Consider the following 23632-nt stretch of genomic DNA (forward strand, 5'->3'; position numbering starts at 1 on the left):
ATTGCCAATCATGCAATCAGACAATACACTTGCCTCTTTTTCATGGCACTGAAATAATTACCCATATGATATTCATTTGAGGAAAGCTTTGGAATTTCAGATATTATTTATTTTTACTCTAACAAATACACAATTCTACTCACGGAAAATAACCTGGGTGTCTCTCAAACTGGAAACACTTTAAGACTCGGATATTTGAAGCAGCAGCTCATTACCTTCTCAGGGGGAGAAGATGAATTCATAGAGCTTCTGAGAGTGTTAAACTTGCACCTGGAAATGGTCTAACATGGCAATTTTCAAACGGTGTGCAGCAAGAGACACACCAGTGTGCCTCAAGAATTTTTAAAACATACAATATCTGACTGTTTAGTCAGGGCACACACCTCTTTTCACTTAGATTGTCAAATACAAAAATGACAACAACCAGCACAACAATAGCCATCCAGAGTGAATGGATAAAAATGATACCTATTGGTTTTTGTCAGATCAGCCCCCCAAAAATATTTTTTGGTGTGCCACAGAATTTCAGTAATTAGCTTTTCTGAATTGTGAGATGAAAAGCGTTGAAAATCGCTGGTGTAAGAGATGAAAATGTGCCCATAGGAGGTGAGGATGTGAGTGAAATGGCATGGGGCTAGGTAGAGCAGACACTCCCGGGTCCTGTCCAGATGCCACTGGGTCCCTTTTAACTGCCCTGTGTGCTCACACCCCAGCTTAGGCATGCTTTGCTTCTAAGAGATGGTACTGGCAAGTTTTTTAAGGGGACACCCTTCAATAGTGGGAGCTACTTTCACTTGCAGATGCAGAGTCAAGAGCTCCCAAGTTTACAGCCCCTCTTCCACCAGCCTCCGGCTGGTATCGGAATTGAAAAGCCTACCCCCTTACCTTGAGCAGAAGAAACAGACTTTCAGGAGCAATTATGCTCCAAAGCTGCCCCAGGGATCAGCCTGAGGCAGGGACTGTGCTCAAGGAATCCCTCTGCTTGGATTTTCCCCTTTCCCTTTCCATCTGCAACTCACTAGTTTCTCCCAGGAGCCCTGCCTTAATGAAACACTCCTGCAGAGATCCGCATTTCGGGTCTGCTTCTGGGGAGCTCAACCCAAGACTCCTGTCATCATGAATGGGCTCTAAGGAGGCGCGAAGCCTGATTATTGTTCTGTGTATAAGAGTTTCTAGAACATATCACAATTTAAAGCAACTGCACTCTTCACAGTTTAGTAAGAAGAATCTTTTTTGCTAAAGACCATTGTAGTAGCCCAAAACCTAGGTCTCCGATCTAGAAAAACGATGCTAATGCTGGCACAACATATATATCTTAGGCATGAGAATCATCAAGATGGTGTGTAAGGCTCCAAAGCAGAGGTAAAAACAAAGAGAGTCAACATGAAAGTTTGGTGAGTGTTATACCTGACAGTCATGTTATAAATTCTATTCATAATCAATTCTTAATAAAAACAATTCAAAATCATTCAGAAAGGAAAAAAGAGACCCCAATAGTAGGTAAATTTTTCAAAAGAATAATACATCTTCCAAACTGAAATATTACAGGAGAGAAGTATCAGGGTTGTTTCTTTCTTTGCATGAAACTTGAAGACAGCCTTTAGTTTGACCAGGTTAATAAATTCCTCTTTACCAAGTCATTCTGAAGCCAGACATAAGGGTGAGAAGAATTCATCCCCAAATATTCATTTTGTTCTCAATATAAATATTTTTCTCTTTTAGGAGTTTATTGCCTAACACTGATAAAAAGTTAAGTTGAATGACACATAAATAAGCAAGGTCTAAAATACACATTTTGCCATTACAGGAATTAAAATATATTCTGAATGCTTATTATAGATGAAACTAGGAAACTAGAGGCCCGGTGCACGAATTCGTGCATGAGTGGGGTCCCTTGGGGTGGCCTGCGGGGATCGGGCCCCAGGTCTCACCCCCAGGCTCGCAGCCCCACCTGGTACCCCGCCTTGGCCTGGCACTGCCCGCTCACCTGTTCCAACATCCCACTGCACTCCCACTGTTGTCAGGACCATTGGGGCCAGCAGTGCCTCCACTGCCGCCCACTGCCAGCGCCGCGTCTCCAACACCCACCATGTTCCATGCTGCCCCTTGGTGGTCAGTGCACATCATAGTGAGAGGTACTCCCGGCCAAACTCCCAGTCGAACAACCACCCGAGGGGACAATTTGCATAGTAGGCTTTTATTATATAGGATAGTCCTAAAAAAAAATACCATTTGGAACTAATGCACAATCCACTGTTGGAATCATGAGGAAATAAAACAGGTGTTCAAGACACAACCAGAAAAGTGCTTCGGTCTAGATGTTTCTAATTATGAGTATGAGAATACATTATAAAAAAAAAATCAGATTTTAGTTCAATATTTAAAAATCTTCAAAATACAAGCTATCCAATAACAACATTGCTAGAGCAGAATGTTTTTTTCCTTTAGAAAGGACAGTGAGAAATATAGGAGAATTCTTTCTTTGGGAGGAGGCTAAGACTAACACAAAGATGACAACAACCTGGTGACTAGTGGGGCACCAGATCCAATCAGGTCCCATTAGCTCTGGGGAGCCAAGAGAAGCCCACAGACTGTTAGCCGTTCCAGGACCTGATGTCACCCAAAGTCTTTATAAAATCAAATGTGCGACGTTTATTCCACTTAATATACAATCAACTTCTAAGCTCTGGTGGTTGGGTTTTATTTGTTTTCTGGACTCTTGAATCAAGTGTTTATTTTCACTAAGTACACAATTCTTAATAGGAATCATTCCTAATACAGCCGATGAAGAATTACCTATTTGTAGGGGTAGTACAACTATTATGCAGAGAAAGTGCGTAGTCCAGAAAAATGTAACAAAAAAGACTAAAAAGGAGATGTCACATCTATACTGATTTAGAGTCCCTAAAGAATTCTTCAGCTCCCTTCTTACCCCCAACTCTGGTTTGCCTGCTAAAACATGGTTTATGAATCATCCTTGGGGAACAGGAAAGTATAGTGCACTTGACTAAAAATAGGTAGGAGCATTCAATAATAAATCTACTTTCTTGATATGCTTGTGTCACTATTAGATGCTGATCACTAAGAGAAGTGTGATCCTTTCTGCCCCTCACAGAAAGGCCGGAAGAAAATCAGCTCCAGGCCCTGCCAGAAGGTAATGGAGTGTCTGACTTGACATGCACACGGCCAAGAAAATAACACTGATTTTAAATGCCTGGGACCTGAAGCTCACCTGTCAGAATAAACAGTGAGGTTGTTGGTGATCTTTTCCATGTGATCACTATAAAATGACTGCTTGTCCCTTGAAGTAAGAAATGATACATAGTCCATTTTTTTATTTACAACAGCAATTAGAAAATAGCAATTTGATAAAAGGATCAGATAAAAACCATCTCTCATATTCATTATGATTCTGGCTCCAGCATTAAGCAATGGCAAGTTATAGGTTATAAATAAAAATTGACCAGATAAAGATATCTGTTTCTCATTTTAGCATTTCTTCAAAGGTTTGTAAAATGGGACTTCTGAGGGACACTGGGAGAATTTATTTACATCTTTCCACAGATAGTTCCCACAAAGTGGAGAGTGAATTCTAGCTGACAATGAACATGGTTGTGATTTTTCACATCTGTGGGAATCTTCATAAACATATCTGCACAGGATTGAAAACAAGTCACACATTTCTCCTCAGAAAGAATTGCAGAGACCAGTAACATAAATAAAATGTAGGCAATATTACAAGATAGCAAGTTGAAATCTAGTAAAAGGTGACATGCCCTAGGTTGGTGGAATGAATAAACTGGAATCTAGAAAATGCCAGGAGAGCAATCCTCCATCACATGAAGGAAAATGTCTGTGAATCCGTTTTGAGAAGTACTTCACATGGTACATCAGCCTGTAAGTTCTAGAACCCAGCAACTAGCAACTCTTTGCCACAGTGTGCAGAATACTCACCAGACGGCTCTGGACCAACTGCAAATGATGTCTGCTCAGTCAAGCTCCCAGCGCCGTCTTCTGTGAAGCAAGCAGACACAGACCAGAGAAACATCAATGTATAGAACTTGTCAAAATCTCATGGAAAGAAACACCCCTTTGCATTTCAAAATCAGAATCTATAACTTTAAAGAATACATCAGAAAGACACATTAATAAATTAGTGACATTTCTAAATAGATGACAAAAAAGTAGTCATTAAATCAGTAATATTGTGCTATACCCAGCCTATAGCGTTTACACACCCTGTCTACTAAGCTGCTGATCTACAATTTACCTTCTTAACCTATCAGAATAATTAAGTAGCCTTTGAAGGACATGGTTATTAAAAATCTTTTAAAATTGATAGAATGATCTTTTCCTGATTAACAGTAAAATGCTCTCAGATGACCTGTAATTGTAAGAAACAGTTTGTCCTTTCAAAGAAGAGCAGTGCTGAAAAGGAAAGATTTACAATGAATTGCATCTATCTACCAGGAGTCATTTTCTATGTTTATTTCTGTATTATCTTTTATAAGTTGTTTATGCGGACTCTGGATTTGACATTGGATTTCAGTTGACTGACATTTAGATTTCAAGATCTTTCTAAGATGGGGTGCAGGGGGAATTCTAGGACGTGTCTGAAGTATATAGAAGTAAGAGGAAGCCAATTTGCATCTGGGAAGGTAGAAGCAGATAAAATCGCAATTGAGACATGGGAAGGTGATGTCTATAAAACTTGAATTGGGGTTTTGTGAAAATCATTATCTACGTATGGATATGTCTACAGTAAGATCCCAGATAGAATGGTACCTCCCTACCTTTCAAGACAATGCAATTAAAAAGAAAAAAAAAGTGAACCTAAGACTATGTAGAACAGTGGTTCTCAACCTTCCTAATGCCATGACCCTTTAATACAGTTCCTCATGTTGTGGTGACCTCCAACCATAAAATTATTTTCATTGCTACTTCATAACTGTAATTTTGCTACTGTTATGAATCGTAATGTAAATATCTGATATGCAGGATGTATTTTCATTGTTACAAATTGAACATAACTAAAGCATAGTGATTAATCACAAAAACAATATGTAATTATATATGTGTTTTCCGATGGTCTTAGGCGACCCCTGTGAAAGGGTCGTTCGACCCCCAAAGGGGTCGCGACCCACAGGTTGAGAACCGCTGATGTAGAAAGATATGGAAAAAAAATTCTCAGGTCATAATATTAATTGTTTAAAAAAAATGGTTCAGCCTCAACCTATGAACCAGGAGGTCACACTTCAATACCAGTCAGGGCACAAGCCTGGTTTGTGTGCGTAATCCTTAGTGTGGGGCATGCGGGAGGCAGCCAATCAATGATTCCCTCTGATCCTTGATGTTTCTATCTCTCTCTCCATCTCTCTTCCTCTCTGAAATCAATAAAAATATATTATAAAAAAAGGATAAGGAGTCTAGTTTCAGAAAGTGAAAATGTTTCAAGTTCTTTAATTTGAAGAGGGTAAAGGGGGGGATAAATGGTGACTTGACTAGGGGTGGTAGACACACGATACAATATACTGATGATGTACTGTAGAATTGTATGCCTGGAACCTATATAATTTTATTAACCAATGTTTCTTAAGTAAATAAATAAATTTATTTTGGTTACTAAAAAAAAAAAAAAAAAAAAAAAACTCAAGTAGTATATAAATATGTATATTATGACCCCATTGTGCTAAGATAAATCTCACTAATCTAAACAAACAGACAAGAACACTGTTACTAATATATGCAAAAATGTATCAGATAACAAGAAACTCTTAGGTGCGGCTGCCTCTCAAGAACTTATATTGCAGGAACATAAAAAAGGGTCTTTGCATCTTAACCTAACATTTAAACATTCTGGAATATTTTACTGTGAAATTGTAAATTGAAAATGAAAAAAAAAAATCCAGTTAATCCCAAAGTTTCTATAGAAAGGAATGTTCCATTTTACATATACAAAATTAGAGAATATACCGTAAAGCAGCACGTACACTTATGTTACTGATTTAGTGAATATTTACTAAGGCCCAGGCTCTAAGCATGGATTGCATCATATTTATTTTAATCCACAGAAAAACTCTAAAGTGTATGTACTGTGATTGTTCCCATTTCATAGCAGTCAGGTGAGTTTTCAAGATTCACAAAGAGCTGGCATTCAAACCCAGACATCCTGACCCATGATTAGCCTCCATGACTTTGCCTCCGCCATGGCAGTTATCATGTTTTCAATATTACATTTATATCTGTAATGATGTATTAATATAAGACTGTAAATTCCATGAACACAAGGATTATTTGTGTATTAAAAACCATTATGTACATCCCCCAGCACCTAGTATAATGCCTAGCACATAGTAAGTATTCAAGAAATCTTTTTTGAAGGTATTAATAATTAAGTGGGCACCCCTTCCCACCCCCTCACCCCACCCTCTGTCCCCCGCCAGAGCTGGGAAGTTGAACTACATAACTGTTTTATGCCTCTTGGGGCTGTGAAACAAGCTGAATTCAAAAAAAGCCCACTGATTAATGACCCTGACAAACCATACTCCTCATTTTGAGAAACTACTTGTTGTCCAAGTCTTTCTGCAACTAGAGACTTAAAGACTGGACACATATTTTCCCTTTTCTTCTCTAATTCTCTAGTGACTATCCCACATAAAACTGATGCATTTTTCCATAAACCTTTCTAATTCTGTGCATGACTGAAAGATGGCAACATTTGAAAAAGCCAATGTTTGAGAAGTGAAGCAGTATAAACAGTTTGTCATGAACTATTTAGCTACTGGCATACACTACCCGTGGTCGGCAAACTGCGGCTCACGAGCCACATGCGGCTCTTTGGCCCCTTGAGTGTGGCTCTTCCTAAGCCTTAGGAGTACCCTAATTAAATTACCTATATAGTTTAAGTACCCAACTACCTGTATAGTTTAACTTTAAAAAATTTGGCTCTCAAAAGAAATTTCAATCGTTGTACTGTTGATATTTGGCTCTGTTGACTAATGAGTTTGCCGACCACTGCCCTTAGTCAAACTACTCTAATTGACTTATTGTTGTAGTCATATGTGAATCGAGGCTTCAATCTACCTTTTCATTCTATTATTACTCTTAAGTGTTGAAGGGTATAAATAGGGTCTTTGATAAAGGAGAGAGTGAATGAGTGAGGATGGGCGTCTCTGTGTCTGTGCATAGGTCTCTGTGAATCTCTGTGAGTGTTTATGTGTCCCTGTGTATAACACTCAAAAGAGGAAAGATATTTTTCTATGACAGAGAAGAAAACCGAATAAATAGATAAAATCCCCAAATCCCCAATCCTATTAGTGTTCGTATTATCAAAAGCTGTTTTTTATTCAACAAGGATGTAGAGATTATTCAATCAGGAAAGACAGTCTACTCAAGAAATGGTGCTGGGAAAACTGGATAGGTACATGCAAAGGAATAATGGTGGACTCCTACTTCACAGCACACACAAAATAGCTCAAAACTGATCATATAGCTAAATGTAAGAGTTAAAACTAACAAGGTCCCTTGTTAGAACAGGGGCAGATAGAACAACCCAGCCTTGACCTGGCCCAGCTGCATTGTGTAGACCAGGAAATTACGTAGCCCAGAGTAGTGATGGAGAGGAGTCTGGGGGAGAGGTTGTGGGTGGGGTGTTCATCATCCAGATCCAGAAAAAAAAATTATAAAAGAGAAAAAATGTAGGAGCTAAAACTATAAAAGTCTCAGGAGTAAATAAAAGTACAGTTGACAGAGGTGTTGGGGCACTGGCCACCCACATAGGTGAAAATCCGAGTATGACTTAAGTTGGCCCTCCACATACCAGCTTCCCTATTACAGATGGAAAATACAGTTGATTCTTGAACAATGTATATTTAGGACCCTTGAAACATTCAGGTCCTAAATCTGCATTCTTCAAGGGTCAACTGTAAATACTTGAGACCCCGGGTTAGGCAATGGTTTCATAGATATCACCCCAAAAAACACAAACAACAAAAGAAAATATAAAGTGGACTTCAGCAAATTAAAAATTTTGTGCTTCCACGGTCACCATTAAGAAAGTGAAAACACAACCCACAAAATGGGAGATGTTTTTGCAAATCCTATACATATTATCTCTCCATGTACCATTCTAAAATATCTGTATTTTACATAGAAGCTGCGCCATTAATAATAAACTGTAAAATATCTCCCCATGGACCATCAGAGGGAATGTGTGCCACTGCAGGAAACAACGTGATGGTAGATAGTGAAATGGCCACATCACGTTGTTTCCTGCAGTCACACCCTAGCAGCCTGCAATGTCCCATCAAGAGATGGGACTGTTTCTCCATCCTTTGAACCTGGGCTTGACCATGTGACTTGCTTTGTAGTTGAGACACAGCAGAGGCTGAAAAGCCTTGTACATGGGGACCTGCCCTCCTGACATTCTTGCAAACTTGAGAAGACCATGTGAACCAAAATAAATGGTTATTGATTTAGGCCACCACGGTTTGAAGAGGTTCATCATGCTGCACAAATTCACAGACATAAGTGTTCTCTCGCATTGTGTTTGTTTGCAAAACAATAATTTTTATGTTCAGTAGTAAATCAGAGTGAAATGACCTCTGCTTTGGTTCAGTCTTGCCCAATTATTCTTCGCTTGAAAAAAGAGTCTCAATGTTATTTTTTTCTGGTAGGGTATTAGTGCTAGTCCTTTTGTGTGTGATATATACAAGGTGTGGAAAAAGTGGGTTTACAGCTGTGAGTATATGAAACACAGAGTTTATTCTTGTATTATTATTTATCAATTATTGTATTATTTTCCATACGAACAACAGTACAAGCCCCTGTATACTGCATGTACATTAGCACTTAACTTCTATTTATGAAAAATAGCATCATTTTTCTATTGAATTAAATATATCACAGTAAGTATAGTTATTTATGATTATTTACCATAGCAATGTTACCATCTTACCAGAGTTATTTACCAGATAGATCTTATATGTAAATAAATATATTTAACTAGAAAATATGAATGATAAATTCAGGTGAAAGACAGATTTGGTTAAGTTCATAAAAGTGGCTCCTGGATAACCCAAGTTTAGAACCCAGTGGACTAGACCAGTGGTCGGCAAACTGTGGCTCGGCAAACCGCAGCGCGCGAGCCACATGCGGCTCTTTGGCCCCTTGAGTGTGGTTCTTCCACAAAATACCGGCTCTGCCACAAAATACTGACTTCTGCTCATGGGCCACGAAGTTTCAATCGCACTGTACATGTGCGCCCGCACATGGTATTTTGTGGAAGAGCCACACTCAAAGGGCCAAAGAGCCGCATGTGGCTCGCGAGCCGCGGTTTGCTGACCACGGGACTAGACAATGCTTCTCAAACTTGAACATGCATACAGATCACCAAGGTATCTAGCTGAAATGTGGATTCTGTTTGAAAGAGGTCTGACGTGGGAAGAAGACTCTGCTTCTCTAATTATCCCTGAGCTGATGTTGATGCTGCTGGTTCCAGAGCAGCTCTGAGAAGCAAGCACGGGAGAAAGTCAAATATCTGGCAATCCGTTAAAGCTGAGGGCAATCATGTATCAGCTGAGTGGTCTCGAGCACCTGGCTTCACCTCTCTGAAACCACCTTCTCATCTGTGAAAGGCAGGTGATGAGAGGACCCATCTCAGACTCCTGGGACAGGGTGAAATGCGATGGGACATGCAAGGCACACAGGACACACCAGCCATCAGGAAGGACTCGATTTCCACTATGTTCTCCCTCATAGTTAATGACTTCCAAAGAAGTCCTGCAACAGAATTGCAGGTTAACAAAAGGGAAATGGCTGGGCCACAAGGGCCTTATGTTAGCTCAGATGGCACCATGTCACAACATTAAAAGTCATAGGGTCTCAGAACCTCATTTCACCAATGCAATCACATTTGACGATCTCACATACGGTGTGAATATGTTTATGTCTCCCCAATGTCACTCAACAAATAGTTAGAGCGGATGCTGTGTGTTAGACACTGTTCTGGCTCTGAGGATATGACAGTGAACAAAGCAAATAAAACTGAGTCCTCGCCAAGCCCACACCCTCCAGTCCTCTCAGTCTCCCAAACGGCTCACATGTTCTCACCCCTCCAGGCTGCTCTGAAGGAGAGGCTGCTGAGGGCCGCATCTGGCCACTGTATGCTTACATGTCCCCATGGCCATCTTTTAAAGTTTGAGCTGGTATTAACATTTGTTAATGGGAGATTTCATATACATCTCTGCAACCCCAGCTTCTCTTGAAAATCTGGGTGATTTAGCAACATGGACCTAGAGTGCTGCAGATAAGCCAGCGACAGCCGAGGCAGATGTCCCCTCTGAGTGCTCCAGCTCCCCACAGCCCCCATCCTCCTGGGTGTCCCAGTTCCCCTGAGACAATTCCCTCACCTATACTCTGCTCTCCCCATATTCTCCTTCCCCACCACTGAGTTAGTGAGCCCGAAGTGAACGGCACAGTCGCCAGTACTTATAAACATGGAAGTGGATTCTACCTTCTGATTCCAAGGATTTTTTTTCCTTGACCATAATGCAATAACTCTCTCCCAGGAGAGCAATTTAGCCATTTCTTTGCCCTTCCTAAGTCTAAAGCTGTCAATTTGAGAATCTAAATCTGCCCAGAAAATTCACAGCTCCTGTACCTGCCACTCCTGTGGCTAACTGGCTCTAAGATGCACAATGGGGAGCTCTTTGTAGGAGCTTCTTATGAATTATTTTATGGATTTTTTTCTCTAAGTAATGGTGATGGCTTTGCAATTACACACCTATATTCTTTTGCCTGGTGTTCTATGGCTGTAAGAAAAACTGCCACAAAATCCGTGGCATGAAACAACTCCCATGTGTTACCTCTTAGTACTGGAGGTCTCGGTTTGGTACCACTGCTGGGTTCTGTCCAGTGACTCACAAGGCTAAAATGAAGGTGTCTGCTAGCCCTCCTTGCTTTCTGGAGGCTTCAAGGAATTATCCCCTTCCAAGGCTATTGGCCGGTTTTACTTCCTTGTGGTCAAAGAGTCAAAGGGTTAAGGACCTGTTTCCTTGCTGGCTGGCCTCTGAGGACCACTCCCAGGGCCTAGATGCCATCCACACTCATTGCCACAAGGCCCCACCATCCTCAAGCCAGTGATGGAGACTCTCCCTTGTATCGAATCACTCTCTCTGTCTCTCTCTTTGGTCCTATTTAGGGGCTGATCTGATTAGAACAGCCCCACCCAAGATAAGTTCTCATTCTTAAAGTCAATTGGCCACCCAAGGTACTGGTAACCTAACTACAGAAGTGACATCCCATCATAGTCACAGTGCTGGGGTTATACAGGGTGTGTACACTAGGGGGCGGGAGTCTCGGACCACCTTCGAGTTCTGCCTAGAATACCTAGTAACTGCCAGTGTGCACTTGTCATCTGCGTGCATTTCTCTTCTCAGGCTGGGAACCAAGGCCATGTCACAAGAAAAGTTAACTGGCTAGTAGGAAGGATAAACAGAAGTTAAAACCAGGGAGTTTATTTGTAACAATTCTCCTGTCCATCACTAAAGTAGTTAATTTTAATCTACCTCTAAGAATGCATGTACTCCACCAAATTCCAAATCTATACGAACTTTTTCTCTCCTTTAACTTAAACCAAACCTTATCAACCTGGATGTCTAGAAAACTGACATTCTAGAAAGAGGGAGAGGAGATGAAAAACAAACATATACCTATTACCCAGAAAGACAAATGAAGTGTATTTAATGACAAGTATCCAAATAACAGCAGGGGCTGAAATTTTTTAGTTACATTATATTTTCTAATGTTTAAAATTACACTATATTTCCTAAATTCAATCCATTGAAATGCTTTTTCGTTAGTTATTTGGAAGTTACGTAAAGGGAATACATACATAATCACACTAATATGTAAAGGGGAGGGTAAATATAATTAAAAGCATACTTAATACATCCACAGGCACATGGCATATTAAGATGTGTTTAGCAGAAAAATAAAATGAAACTGTTTAAGAAATCTCCCAAAAATGTTTGGTTAGAGAGCAAAACAGTCTGACGGTTTGGAAGAAGCAAAGTAAATAATAACAATCGCCAATTAATGAGAAATTACTATGTTCGTATTAAATCTCACCAAACTCGATAGGTGGAAATGTTTTACAGATGAGGATGCTGAGGCACAGAGTGGCTACATGACTTATCCAGAGACATAAGGCAAGTAAACAAAGGGACATGACTTTACACTTGATTATCTGGGTCCAGGACCCTTCTTCTTAACTGCATCTGCCTGTGCATCCACCTGTGCTTCCACCCTGTGAAAGAGGCGTGCTTTCTCCACCGATTATATAGTACAAGGTGGTAGCCGTGCGCCTGTGCATTCTACTCAAATAGATCTGGCTCTCGTCCAAGGCCAAGAAGGGAGTGGGATGCTGCAGCCTGGCCAAGGTGGTTTCTATAATTTGCATAAAGACACCCTATATACCAGCAGCAGCTTTGTCCAAGGAAGCCTAAATTATCTTTAAAAAATAATCCAGGTATTCCTATAACCCCTGTGTCTTTATTTAGAAGGGGAGAGAAAAACATAATTGATCTGTATTTCCTTTTTTTTTTTTACACCTTTTCCATGGTCCTACATTTTGAAATCGAGAGATTATGAAAAGATCGGAACAAAGCAAAAGCTAACACTAGAAGCAAAGAAAGAAAACCACAGATTCCCTTTCCTATTGTAGAAAAGAAAGTGATCCTTCCTCAAGGTCATAAGAAAAGACAAATCTGTAGTTCAATAACTGTAAACCTTTTTCATTAACTCCACCCAGCCAAAGTGGGGGCAGCATGGTACTGGGGTGTCACCAGCCACCAGTAGCATAGATAGCAAGAAACCCAAGCTTAGCAATGATAGTAATAGGTCACTGGAGGTGGAGTTGGGGTGAGTGAGGAACACAGTATTACATCCTGACATTTGCAATACGGACACACTTGCTTTCAATGACTCATTGCGACAACAAGGTTGGACAAGCCTACGTGTCAAGTGACATTTACTCAGTGATCGTTCCTGGTCGTTCAAGGCATGACCAAGGACTGTGACCATGCCAGGGCTTTCTGCGTGAAGAGGTGAGAGGCTCCAACTATACTCTAATCAGTCCTCTTTATGTTCTTCTATGGTTCAATTTCAGCTCCAGTGTTCCAGTGGTCACTTAGCAGAAAGCACAAAATTATACATTTATTTTCTCAGAAAAACCTCCCTTGAATATGATGTTTTGATCCCCTGTTTGGGATCTTGGTTTTTACAAAGTTTTATAAAACTACATACTTGGACTTAAAATTGCCATGCACTGCAGCCAGAGTGCTTACACTTGCTTGAGATCAGACATAAGCCTCAAGGTCCTTGATTGCCCATAGTAGTCAGTGATCCCTCAGAACATGAAAGCAGGGTCTTAGTTTCAGCAACTTGGATATATGCCAACCCAGGTAATTATCCTCTGCCTACCTAATTTCCCCAGGCAATTTTAATTGAAAATGGTATTAACCTGTACTTCAGTTTTAATCTGCTCTGACTTAAATGTCCCTGTGTCCCGCTTCTTGCCTCCATCCTAAGCTAGCTGAGAATGTTTCTTTTTGAAGCTTAAGCTGGAAAAAAAAATTGTTTCTGAATCTCCCAAGGGGGAAAATATCAGATAAATATGAGCCATTTAATTTGTCTCAAATCAAGGTACTGAATACCATTGGCAGTGGTTGCAAGACGCCCTCCTTGTTGCCTAACCTTATGAAAAGTTTCTTTTGTAGGCAGAAACACAGAGGTTTTCTTGCTGAAAAACTGACCAAAAAAATGGGAGGGGTTAAGGTGGAGAGGGAGAAGGATACTGAGAGGATTTCCCTCTCCTGAAATAATTTTAAAAGGTTCTGTGCCCTTGTTCATTTCCAAATAACCTGATTTAGAGTTAGCAGAACAAAATGCACAATTTAACACAGGCATGCCCGAAATTCAATGGAAATGCAAGGGAAATGTGCATGTTGAATACTTCCAACGTAACATGCAATTACAACGAAAGCCACTCATGTAACTGAGTTACATATGGAATGTAAACTTTCCAGTAGCACCAGTATAAAAGTACAAAAGAAACATAGAATATTACTAAGCAATAAAAACGAAAGAACTGCTGCTAACGCAACAAACTGGATGGCTCTCAAGGGAATTTTGATGAGTGAAAAGAGCTAATCTCAACAAGTTACACACTACATGATTCTATGTATATAGGATCTTGAAATGACCCAAGTATACAGATGGATAACAGATGAGTAATTCTCAGGAGTTAGGGAGGTGAGAGAAGGAGGGAGGTGGCATGGGGGACTCTTGTGATGGCATTCTATATTTTGACTATGGTGATCATAAGAATCTATACAGGTGATTCATTGCAAAATTAATAACGAATCACTATTAAAGAGACTTCTGGTATCTTCTAAGAAATAATACTTAACAAGAGTTTCAATAGCTACATATTTTTAAATATACTTTTATTGATTTCAGAGAGAAAGGGAGGAGAGATAGAAACACCAATGATGAGAGAGAATCATTGATTGGCTGTCTGCTGCATGCCCCCCACCAGGCATCAATCCCGCAACCTGAGCATGTGCCCTGACCAGGAATCGAACCATGACCTCCTGGTTCATATGTCGACATTTAAACCCTGAGCCACCCTGGCTGGGCCCAAGAGCTATATTATATAGTCTGGAATCAAGGATTATACTTTTTAACTATTCTTGAACCTTTGTAACTTTTTATATTCTCTCTTTCACTTTCTCATTTCTCTATGGTGGTTAGAAGTAGAACCGTATATAAAAGCCTAAGCGACTAAAGGACTGAAGGCCCAAAGAACCAGTCCCTATGATGTGCACTGACCACCAGGGGGCAGATGCTCAATGCACAGGGTCAGGCTCCCCCACCTGGATCAGGCCTGCAGGGATCAGGCTTCCTCCTGTCTGACATACCCCGAGGGGTCCCAGATTGAGAGAGGGTGCAGGCCAGGCCGAGGGACCCCACTGGTGCACGGATCCATGCACCAGGCCTCTAGTTATTAAAATAAAGAGGCTCATTTGGGAGCAGAGGTTGCTCTTCAGAACCATTTGAGACTCAATGTTCCTCCACAGACAGTTATGAAGGAGAAAGGAACAAGTGATAAGTACATGATAGCAGCTTTGAGAAAATACATAAAAATGAGGCCAAATCTCTTGGCACTCTGCAAAGTAAAGCAGGAGCAGACCTGGTTCTCAGACCAGGTCTAACAAGAAGCCCTGGGCTCACTCTCAAGAGACCAGCGCAATCTCCATCCCCCATAGGAAGTGGGAACAGATGAGAAAACTATTCCCAAATGGAGCCTTAGGGAGTATAAAGAGAGTGGGTTTTGGAATGAGAGAGACCTATCTCTGAGAATACAGTCAATTAACCTCTCTTGGACCTAGTTTCCTTGTTTGCAAAGCAGCAAAATTATCTCCCTCACTCTTTGTTGTGAAGTTAAATGGAATAATACATGAAAAGTGCCTATCACATTCCTGCAATCTGGAGTGGGTGTTCAATTACAGTCTTCTCCCACTCCTTATTTCTGCACTCAAATAATCAAGCATGCAGAGAAAATGATCTGTGCAAATTAAACTAAGAGTAGTAACATCAGAAACTCAAGAGCTATTGCTCTAGAGAAATGCCTGAGAGACAAACATTTCATCTTAATCTGTTGTGATTCACATCTAATCTGCTGGTAGGAAGCTTGTTTCATGATCAATCTTGGTATATGTCACCCTTGAGACAGCTGCAGAAAGACAGGTACACCTAAGGTGAATGACCCAAAATAGTCTAGAAAAATGAAAACAAGTGGTTTCACTATGACTTTTTTTTAAAGAACCATTACATATTTGCATTCTTATAAAATATCAAATTTATCTTCCAGTCAGCAAGTGAGGATAGGAAAAAGAGTATGGTACAGCTTACATGAACCCATCAATGTCTGAAGTTCTCTTGGTATGAATTATGTAACTTTGATAGTGGTATTTACATTTCTCAGATATTTTTTTTGGCCACAGCCAACTGGTCAACTCCTTAGTAGTCAGCCCTTCCTCCCAATCCCACACAACCACTGATCTGTTTAATGTTCCTATAATACTGTCCTAAGTGTGTGAAGTCATACATCATGTAGCTTTTTGAATTTGATTCTGGCTTCTTTCACTTAGCATAGTACATTTTGTAACCTATCTCTATTGATCAATAACTCATCTCTTTTAACTACTAAATAGTATTTCATTGTATGGATGTACCACAGTTTTTTTTTTGTTGTTGTTGTTTTTCATTTCTCAGTTGAAGGACATCTGGTTGTTTCTAGTTTCTGATGACTATAAATATTAGTGTACAGATTTTGGTGTGTACATAAGTTTTCATTTCCTAGGAGTGGGATTGCTGGGTTATATGTTAAGTGTATCTTTAATATTTCATCCAAAGTGGCTGCAGCATTTGGCATTCCCAAGAGCAAGAAATGAGAATTCCAGTTGCTCTGCATCTTCTCACTGGAACAATCAGTATTTTTTCTTATTTTTATTTTAGCCAATCTAATGGAAAATGGTAATATCTTATTGTGATTTTAAAATTATGAATCTTAAAGATCTATCAGATTTCAGAGTAATACTTATTTATACCTTTAAGTTAATAAAATATTGTTTTCCTTTTAGAGATATTTCAACAAGTCCAGACAGCTAAGTAAGTTCATAGTTATAACATGCAGGAGATCTTCTGATTCTAGAAGTAATGTTCCTTCTACAAGTTTGCATGTATGTATGTATCTGATACCTATAAATCATAATAATACACCAACAACAACAATAATAATAATAGATTCCAACTTAAAAATAGGTAATAACTCTCTAATACATTATTTTCATTAATGTAAAAATAAATTATTGATAATTCAAACATATATATACAGTTGTCTATTTACTACATACACACACATATTTCATTATAAAATGCAGTTTGTCAAGCATATTGATAGTTTAAATTTCATCACAAAAGGAGGAGTATCTCATATTTTAGAAAAATTATACTCAATATTATACCAGCAATATGACATATTCACTGTTTCTATTTTTTTAAAAAACTTAAGATATGGTTTAGAATTTTTAGCATGTCTACTTTTTACCATTCTGTTGTAATATTTACTTATCTTCTAATGCCAAGATTAATTTTATGCATTCCTTCTCTATGTGCATGTGTGGAACAGGAAATTAAATGTCTTCCATGAAAAATAGCTGTTTTTCTCATTCAATAAACATTTTCACAATTTTAGCAAGCTGGAGAGAGGTGGTTTCTATTTTAGATAGTGGCCTCAGGAGGGGTCTCTTTAATTAAGTAACATATAAACAAAGACCCAAGGGAAGTGAGGGAGTAAGCCTTGTGAAGATCTGGAAGAAGAGGATTACAGGAAGAGGGAATAGTGGGTGCAAAGGCCCTGAGAGGGGCATGTGTTTTACCAGGTTGAAGAGATCACTGTGGCTGGAGCTCAGCAGAGTTCACTAGGAGAGGAACTCAGAAAAAGAGAGGCAGATCATGCTGACATTGACTGAATCTAATTCTGTTATATGGGAAGCGATTAGAGCACTTTAAGTAGTAGTTACATAGTCTGACCTAAGTTTAAAAAGAATACTTTGCTACATGGTGAACCAACTGTAGCAGGTCAAGAGAGAAGCAGAGAAACCAATTAACAGGCTACTACAAGAATACTGTAACTTTGTTACTTTGATAGTGGTATTTACAGATGAGTGATGATGGTGGCTTGATTTAAAAAAATATATTGATTTCAGAGAGGAAGGGAGAGGGAGAGAGAGATAGAAACAGTAATGATGAGAGATAATCACTGATCAGCTGCCTTCTGCATGCCTCCTGCATGCCTCACACCAGGAATTGAACCTGGTTCATAGGTCAATGCTCAACCACTGAGCCATGCCAGCCAGGCAGATAGACGGTGGCTTGATTGATGCGGGAAACAGCTGACATGGGGGAAAGTGGTAGGATTCCGTACATATTCTAAACATAGAGGCAATAGGATAGGCTGATGGGCTCCATGTGGAAGGTAAGAAAAAGAAATGATGTCAAATTTGAAAACTAGCATCATAAAGGTTAAAGAAACAAAATCTGGAAAACAATGAATAGTTTCATTCCAACAAGGATCTTTAAGAAACTGAACCACCGTACTGTACTTGCACTTTCCGCAAGCTGGCATCCAATTTTTGAGAGTCAAGTGAAGACAGGAAAGTGAGACTGCCATTTCCAATAACTAACTTTTGGAACACTTGCTGCCATCAGTCACTGAGGGCATGTCATTGAGAATTCTGAATAAAGATTAAAGTCAGAATGCCATTCTTTCTCTTCTACTCTTCATGATTTTTAGGTAATATATCCCATCTCAGCTACTGTAGCTATTGGACAGGAATGATCCAGATGAACGGATTGACAGCAGATAAACAAAATGACTGAAATGTAAATAGATGAAGATTGATGCAGTAGAGAGCATAAACCAGGATGCAAAAAGAGATAAAACTCAAAATAGTAAATTATAATTTCAGGTTTTATATACTCTGTCAATTGTCTGAAACAATAAAATCTGAACAGCCTGGGGCTTAGAGTATATTTTTTTTTTTCATTTCTCTTAAAAGTTAAGAATACTGTCAAGATGAAAACCACTTGTTATGGAGATTACCTAAAGATTCAAGACTGAGAGTAATAATTTTAAAGACAGTTTTGAAGGACTAGAGAGATGAAAATTGTAAATGGCACTGCACAATTTCCCCCTACATTTCAGTGTCCTACCATCTAAGACCCAAGGGTGAGAGAAGCAGTCAGTGTCAGGCTAACATGTTCCTCAGGGTTCCATAAGTGATGGGGACACGGAAAAAGCCAGTTTGGAGTCAAATACTCAGAATATTGTCCTTTAGGTTTTTTCTCATTACCTTACATGTGGTGTTTCCACACCTTACTAGTATTTAATAAATTAGTATTGAAAGAAAGAAAGGAAAGAAAGGAAGGAAAGGAGGAAGGGAAGGGAAGGGAAGGGAAGGGAAGGGAAGGGAAGGGAAGGGAAGGGAAGGGAAGGGAAGGGAAGGGAAGGGAAAGGGAAGGGAAAGGGAAGGGAAAGGGAAGGGAAAGGGAAGGGGAAGGGAAGGGAAAGGGAAGGGAAAGGGAAGGGGAAGGGAAGGGGAAGGGAAGGGGAAGGGGAGGGGAGGGAAGGGAAGAGGAAAGGAAAGGGAAGGGAAGGGAAGGGAAGGGAAGGGGAAGGGAAGGGAAAGGGAAGGGAAAGGGAAGGGGAAGGGAAGGGGAAGGGAAGGGGAAGGGAAGGGGAGGGAAGGGAAGAGGAAAGGAAAGGGAAGGGAAGGGAAGGGAAGGGAAGGGAAGGGAAGGGAAGGGAAGGGAAGGGAAGGGAAGGGAAGGGAAGGGAAGGGAAGGGAAGGGAAGGAAAGGAAAGGAAAGGAAAGGGAAGGGAAGCATTCCACCACTGTTACCCCAGGAAAACCTTAGGATGGGAATTTATACATTGGGCAGAGAAGGAAGGTAATCACATCTCTATTTTTGCAATCAAGGCAGACCCAATGTACTTCCCTAGTTATAATTCTGGGGGGTTGTAAAGGTGACTTGGTGTTACAATCCTAAAACCTATAGAATTAAAAGAAACAGACAAAAAAAGAGAGTAGAAACTATTTTGGAATTTCTTAAGAAATTGAAAGTATTGCAACATTCAGGCTCTAGACTGTTTGGCTCAGTAGATAGAGCATCTGTCTGCAGACTGAAGGGTCCCGGGTTCAATTCCGGTCACGGGCACATGCCTGGGTTGCAGGCTTGATCTCCAGTGAGGGTGTGCAGGAGGCAGCCGATCAATGAATCTCTCTCATCATTGATGTTTCTCTCTCTCTCTCCCTCTCCATTCCTCTCTGATATCAACAGAAATATATTTTTAAAAAATCAAATAAAGTACTGCAACATTTAGTAATACTTATTCAGAGTCCAACAGGTAATATACACCCCTGCCCCACCCTACACCACATGAGTATAGACAAATCAGACCTAAGCCCCTTTGAAATCCTATGTTCTCCTGTGAAATGATACATGATGCCCCTCTCAGAGGATTTACCAAAGGTTGAATGAGAGTTAATATAAAGCCTTGTACTACTTCTGTAGATGGCCTTCAAAGAAGAGGAATACAATGTTAAATCAAAATTCGGGAACACAGTAATATGCTGGTGAAAGAATTCACAGGCCGTCCTTCAATTCCAATTTATCGACATGCCATCCCCTCTATTTGCCATGATTTGAGTGCAGTGTTAATCATTCCCATCTCTGCAGCTGAGATAATCTAAGGACAAATGAGTGACCAAAAATATCCCATTAATATGACTACTCAGCCACATCACAGTATTCATCCTAAGTTGAAAACCATAACTCTATTTAATAGCACAAAGCCCTCCATTTATTTGCATCTTACGAGCAATCATTCATGAGACTGAAGCAGCTGGCTTAATCATCTTTCCCTTATTGAATTTACCATTCTCTATCACATTAGTTCTGCTGTAGGAACAGGACCGCAGTTCCCTTTCAGTAACTTCTGACAACTTAGAATCAGAAAGAATACATTTACTTTGCTGACTCCCTGTATTCAACAAAGAAAGAGAACCAGTAAACGTAACACCATTTAATTGATGCAAACCTACCTTCTCTTTCTTCCATTGTTACAGCAACATGTTGACCAAAAGTGCACTCTGTGTTTTTCCCTTTGTTTCAATATTATTTTACTGTGTTTGTTTCAAGAGGGGAAGAATGTGTTTTAGAGACAAATACCCCTGCCTTTTAGATAATAGTTGCCAAATGTTGACATAGAACAACATTAAGAAAAATCTTAATATAAACGATGTAAAAATTTTGAGACTATACCTGGGAGAATTAACATGTTTTCCATGAGAACACAGTTAACTGCAAGATCAGGGTCCCTTTTGCTGAGAAAGGACAACAGAACTCAGGTCAGGGAGCTACCCTAAGCTAGTACAAGTCTGTTTAGTTTCTGTTTTGAGACAGGAAAATTTAATGATTTAAACCTCCTCCAGGAAATTCCTATAAGGATGCCAGTGCAGTCTAGACCACCGCTATCTTATAGAACAGGGGTGCGCAACCCCTGGCACGCGTGCCAAACATGGCACGCCAGTAACTTTTGCTGGCACGCGAAACCCTCTCTTATAATCTTCCATTTACAATTTTTTTCTTAATATCGACTTTTTTATTTTTCAGATAAATTCAGTGTAGGTGCATCTTAGATAAACAAATAATTTTACATAACAAGTTATCTTAAAGACCATAGACATGGATTGACGAGAGAGGGGAAGATTAATTTCTATGCCTCTGCCTTAACTCTCCCTGCCTTCCTGGATCCGACCAGTATTTTGGTTTCATCCACATACCCTTGTGAATCTTTGTTCTTAGTGATGAATTTTGTTAAGTCTCATAATAGGAGTAGCCTGACGGATGAAAGTAGTAGCTCATGCATATCTCTGAAGGTCACAAAATATAAATCTAATGTAAAATCTCTGTCATCAGTGATGCAGCAGCAAAAGTCCCACTGATAATATCAAATGAAGTCATAAAGTTTTCTGCCGGACTATCACTGTACATGCATACATTAAAAAATAAATGCAATTTTCATCATCATATACTGTGTTTTTGTCGCTCGAATGAATTTTATTATTTCTTCAAGGTTCTTCACATATGTACACCTTAAGAGATATCAAGTAGGAGTAACATGTTCTCAAAAAATTAGGGTTGGCACGCAAAAGAATTTTGAGTCAGAGATTTTGCTGATTTTGGCACGCACTCACAAAAAGGTTGCCCACCCCTGCTATAGAAGTAAACTGTGAGACACTGTGTAATTTAAATTTCTTTTAGTTGCCACACTGGAAAGGTAAAAACAGGTCTAATTAATTTTAATAGTATGTATTCTTTAACCCAATAATCTAAAATATTATCATTTTAAGTATTTATTCCATATACAAAAATTATTAATAAGGTAATTTACTTATTTCAATATTAAGCCTTCAAATTCCAGTGTATATTTTACACTGCATAGCCACAGGTGCTGAGTGGCTCCCATACTGGATAACAGAGATCCTGGGGCAAGTCCTAGAGAGAACTGATTAGGGTCCTCAATGAGTTGTCAGTGGGCAATAGCAAACTCTGCTCAAGGTGATCGGAAGAAAAATAATTGAAGAGGTGCATGCAGTCCTGAAAGCAGGTAGGAATTCTGTACGCTTTTCTAATCATCAGACCCTAACTCTCCTCTAATCATTACAGTCGCAGGTATTTCACCCGTTACCTCTATGTGCCAAAAGCTCTGCAAGTAAACATTCTGTCACATTTGTGAAAAAATGTTAATTTGTTAATTTACAGTTGTCCTCTATTCTGAGCATCTTGCTTTCTTCATATCTTGTATTCTCTACAACCTACATTCTTTGTTGCTATATCCAATTGATGAAATTCAAGTTTAAATTCACTTCAGAACGCCAGCTCTCACCTTGATATCTAATCATGACTATTACGCCAGATTACCTTTCTAAAATAACTCCTCCACTTACTGAAAACCTATCTACCAAACATTCTGCTAGATCTTTCATGAACATCATCTCCAACTCACCAAACGTAGACATTATTACCCTCATGACAGTAAACTTATGCTTGAATAGGTTTATAACCTATGAAGGTCACAGGAGTAGCTCTGTGTAGTCCTCATCTCTATGACTTTCTACAACCTTTCTTTGCCTTTGTTTAATAATAACAGCCAAAATCCTTTTATTATTAAAGCGCCCACACCAATGCGGGCAGCTTTGCATAGGCTGAATTCTGAACACCAGGTTCTACTTCATTCCTCTGGGAACAGAAAGCAGCAACAAATAAGAACCATCTGTCACTATAGAGCTTGACTGAAGAAGCAAAACAAACTTTTCTCCACCTAAAGTCCAAGATAAAGAAATTCACTGAGTACAACCCACATTACATAATCCTCCCACCCAGGTGTCCACTTGCATGCCCAATAGTTGTTTTCATTGCTAATTAGAGGTCAACCCTAATAATAAGGCCTTCCTCTTCCATTCTCTGGGCACTGTGGTCCCCAAAGTCATTAGTGCAAACTTGTTTCAATTGCTTTTGATTCTGTCGGCACACAGATTTCTCTGTAGGGAGCAGGAGCTATTCCAAGCTCTTGTTCCCTTTCCATAGACTGTTGCTAAGGAGAAGAGAGTCCTGCCACTGTAATTACTACCTGAAATTCTTCTGTAATCTCTACCAGCACTTTCTTTAACATCAAGGGCCCCTTACTGCTCAAAACTATAACCTTGGTTTGCGCACCTCTGAGCAAGACTCAGCAGCTTCCATTTGAAGTCATAAACATCTGGTGCCCTCTACTACAACTGCAAATTCAGTTACTTGAGAGGCCTCCAAGCTCCAAGATAACTAGATCCAGGAAGAGAAGTAGCAGCGCAGATATTCTCAAACCAGACTGAGAAAACAACAGACTTCCTCCTTCGCCATAGCTCTCCATTTCATCCAATTCTGGGAAGATAGCTGGTCA

At 39.7% G+C, this 23632-nt stretch overlaps 1 protein-coding gene across 8 annotated transcripts in view; it reads right to left on the reverse strand.

Moving 5' to 3' along the window:
- PLCB4 (phospholipase C beta 4) overlaps positions 1-23632 on the reverse strand; it is a 380146-nt gene that overhangs the window by 229555 nt on the left and 126959 nt on the right. For all 8 annotated transcript variants that reach the window (XM_059705568.1, XM_059705565.1, XM_059705567.1 and 5 more), the window contains one exon: positions 3955-4014. The gene's annotated coding sequence lies outside the window, so the exon portion shown is untranslated. The remainder of the gene's footprint in view (positions 1-3954; positions 4015-23632) is intronic.

This window comes from Myotis daubentonii, chromosome 8, assembly GCF_963259705.1.
Source record: "Myotis daubentonii chromosome 8, mMyoDau2.1, whole genome shotgun sequence".
Lineage (NCBI taxonomy): Eukaryota > Metazoa > Chordata > Mammalia > Chiroptera > Vespertilionidae > Myotis > Myotis daubentonii.